We start from the raw sequence: 3672 nt of genomic DNA, 5'->3' as shown, positions 1-3672 counted from the left end.
AGAGATCATCCTCCCCATTTGACAGACAGGGAACTGGCACTGAGAGGGATTAAGTGATTTACCTAAGGTCACACAGCAGGTCAGTAGCAGGGATCTGCTCAGGCCTAATTTTTAGGCTCAACACAGACAGGATTTCCCAACACAGCTCCCCTCCCTCCCCCCCTTCCCCCCCCGCCGGGGCAGCTCTATGTTTTTTGCCGCCCCAAGCACAGCAGTCAGGTGGCCTTCGGCGGCATGCCTGCGGGCGGTCCACTGTTCACACAGATTCCGTGGCGTTTCTGTGGGTGATCTGCCAGTCCCGCGGCTTCAGCATACCTGCTGCCGAATTGCCACCGAAGCCGCGGGACCGGCGGACCTCCCGCAGGCATGCCGCCGAAGGCTGCCTGACTGCCGCCCTCACGGCGATTGGCATGCGCCCCGAAATTAGATGAAGGTTTCTAACCATCAGAGGACTGACGTTCTGGAACAGAATCCCAAGGGGAGCAGTGGAGCAAAAAATCTAATGGGCTTCAAGTCTGAACTTGGTAAGTTTATGGAGGGGATGGTGTGATGGGACTGCCTACAATGGCATGTGGCCCATCAGCCACTGCTAGTAGTAAAAATCCCCAATGGCTAGAGACAGGACAGTAGATAGGGAGGGCTCTGAGTTACTGCGGAGAATTCTTTCCCAGGTGTCTGGCTGGTGGGTCTTGCTCAGGGTCTAACTGATCACCATATTTGGGTCAGGAAGGAATTTTTTCCTGGGTCAGATTGGCCCAGACCCTGTGTTTTTTCGCCTTCCTCTGCAGCCTGGGACATGGGTCACCTGCAGGTTTAAAATAGTGTAAACAGTGGATTCTCTGTAATGTGAAGTCTTTAAACCATGATATGAGGAGGACAGTTACTGAGCCAGAGGTTCTGGGTCTATTTTAGGAGTGGGTGGGTTTGGTTCTATGGCCTGCAATGTGCAGGAGGTCAGACTAGATGATCAGGATTGTCCCTTCTGAGCTTAGAGTCTATGAGTTCTAGGTAATCAGTCTCCCCGTTTCTGGCAGGCTGGGAAGATGGTTGGAGAAAGAGAAGAGATGAAGGGGGAAAATGGAGAAAAGAGGGTGGTCAGACCATCAGGGTAGCCAGCAGAGCTCAGCCACTCAGGGGTTAAGTGGCGGGGGTAAACCTTGGCCAGAACCGCTGCCGGGGCAGTTTTGGGGAAGGGGGGGGGGGGGGGAGGCAGCGCTCTCCAGACGGAAATATTGAAATGGAGCCTCCTTAATACGGTTAGGTTTTTTCCTCTCTCTCTTTTTTAATTCTGTTGCAGTCATTATCCAGGGAGCGGATACACGGAGCCCTATGGGGAGTTCTAATGGGCCGATTCAATTTCAGCTGGATGACGCCACTTAGCCAAGGCATTAAGAGCTCCAGCTCCGGGAAGGCGAACGACAGAGGGAGCGAACAGGGGGTCGGAGGGAGCAAGCTTGTACCAAGGAGCAGCAAACCCCTCCCCTCTCACCCATTCACAAGACGAGAGCGGCGGAGAGCTGCATTCACAAATCGCCAGCCGGCAGCCCCAGCTCCCCCCGGCCCAGAGTCACCCCCACCGCCAGCACCTACCTGACTAGCCCCCGCAGCACCTCGCCTTGCCCAGCTCACGCTGGCTCCCTGCACCGCCCAGCAGGCTGCAGTGAGAGGACTGGCCGGATCTGGGCAGGGAACCTGGGCGTCCGGGCTGCTCGCTGTAGAGCGGGATCTCGCTAGCCCTTAGCCGCGCACACATAGACCCCGAGCTCGGGGAGAGGCAGCAGGAGCGGGTCTTGCCCTGGCTCTGAGGAGGAACAAGAAGTTTTCATTCAGACTTTCTCCAGCGAGAGGCGGCCCGGGAGCGTGCGGGGCTCTGGCCCCAGCTGGGAAGGTGCAGTTAGCAGCATGGACCTGCACTGGCCTCGAGGTAAGCGCGCCTTGCCCACTGCCGTGCGGGATGCCCGCGGAGACCCCTGGCTGTCTCCCTGAGCGGAGCAGGCTGTTGTGCGCCGGGCTGGGGGGCACAGAACCCCAACGCTCGCGAGCGATCTCGGGGCGCTACCTCTCCGGCTCCTCGCAGCCCTGCGGGGATGCGCCGCTGGCGCAGGGGCGCGCACTGGAGAGCTGAGCCGCGCAAAGCCTGCGGAGCCAGTGCGTGCCGGGACGCGGCGTGCACGGGTAGCACCGCCCTGCAGGGGCTGTGGCGACTCTGCAAGGAGCAGAGGGAGAAGCCTGGTGTGTCCTCGCGGGCTGCGAGCTCCCGGGCTCGCCTCGCACACCCAGCACAGCAGCTCCCGGGCACCACGGCTGGAGGCGTGTGTTAGTCCGGCCGCTACAGTGTCCGAGACGCCGGGAGCAGGTCACCCAGTGCCCGACAGGTCCTGGAACCTCGCCCGGTTCCCAAGCAAGCCCCGCTCTGGGAGCCAGGCTGGGCGGAGGCGCTGGCTGGAGAAGGTGCACTGCCACCAGGGTCCCCGCTCTGGGGGTGGGTGCGGGAGCTGAACCGCAGGGCACCGGCCCACGGGGAGGCTCGCGGTCCCTCCCCAGGAACATAAGGAAGGAGCCTTTGCAGGAGGCACGGGATAGTGAAGGAGAGAAAGGAGCCCGGCACCGCCAGTCTGACAATCCGGGGTAGAGGCGATCTCCCCGCCCGGCCCCTGTGAAACTTGTTCCTGGCTGCTCGGCATGTTTCCTGCGGCTGAAAGCGTCTGTGAATCATTTGCCTTTACAATCTCGCCCTATGGCCCATTATCGCACAGACTTCACAGGGTTTTGGGTAGCCCGGGGCCATAAAACTGCCCGGCTTCCGGGGCTTGTCAGGCAGCGATCATCAGCGTGGGAGATAGCGGCGTCGGGCTTGGGGGAGGGAAACCTGGGGCAAAGGGTCTCATTAGAGTACCAGCGCGGCAGAATAGCAGCTGGCCCCTGCCTGTTAGCCAGGTGGTTGGTCTGGGCTCTTCACTAAGGAGCTAATGATATGAAATACACACAATACTGTAGGCAGGAGGGAAAGCAGACTCAGAACAGAGGCATGAATGGCTGTGCGCACTCAGGTTTTCAATGGGGTTATGGGGGTGTGTGGAAATAGGACTAGACCTGCTTAAGTCAACAGTGAAACTCCCAGGCTGCCATGGGAACTGCACTGGGCACCAGGTTTGGGGAAAGTGGGTATTTCAAGGCCCAGAGGCGATACCAAGCTCCTTTGGTACAGGAAAAATCAGCTGTAAGGTGAAAGTGACAGCAGCAGGCAGACTTCAGTGGGCTGTGGGCCTCCTGGACAAGGGAGTGGGAGTGCTGTCCTTCAAAGCCATGGCTTTGCCCTCCCTTCTGCCTCCCCTTTTCCTCTGCCAGGGAAAGGCTGAACTAGAAGGCAGGCAATGGGTATCACCTCAGCTGGAGTTGAGGTGGGGGACAGGGTGCTGCCAGACAAGACCCAGGTGTTCTGGACTGCAAAAGTGGGTTGGAGAAGAAAACTGGCAATTTAAATTATGACACCAATGAACAAATATTTTTGATGGAAAAAGTGTGACTTTTTTCATGCTCTCAAAAGCTTAGACGCTCTCATGAAGAATACTATACAAACTCCTGAGAGACCGAGAGAGAGAGGTATGAGGCTAGATAGACAGATCTATCTATCTATCTATCTATCTATCTATCTATCTATCTATCTATCTA

The 3672-nt window shown here is 58.0% G+C and overlaps 1 protein-coding gene across 1 annotated transcript in view; it reads left to right on the top strand.

Moving 5' to 3' along the window:
- Positions 1-1304: 1304 nt before the first annotated feature.
- Positions 1305-3672, top strand: part of SPRY3 (sprouty RTK signaling antagonist 3) — an 11326-nt gene continuing 8958 nt past the window's right edge. Inside the window, exon 1 of the mRNA XM_024199074.2 lies at positions 1305-1924. The gene's annotated coding sequence lies outside the window, so the exon portion shown is untranslated. The remainder of the gene's footprint in view (positions 1925-3672) is intronic.

The sequence above is a fragment of the Terrapene carolina genome, unplaced genomic scaffold (assembly GCF_002925995.2).
Source record: "Terrapene carolina triunguis isolate 2854851 unplaced genomic scaffold, T_m_triunguis-2.0 Scaffold983, whole genome shotgun sequence".
Taxonomy (NCBI): Eukaryota; Metazoa; Chordata; order Testudines; family Emydidae; genus Terrapene; species Terrapene triunguis.
Note: the sequence above shows the minus strand (reverse complement) of the source record. Positions and strands in the feature narration are given on the sequence as shown.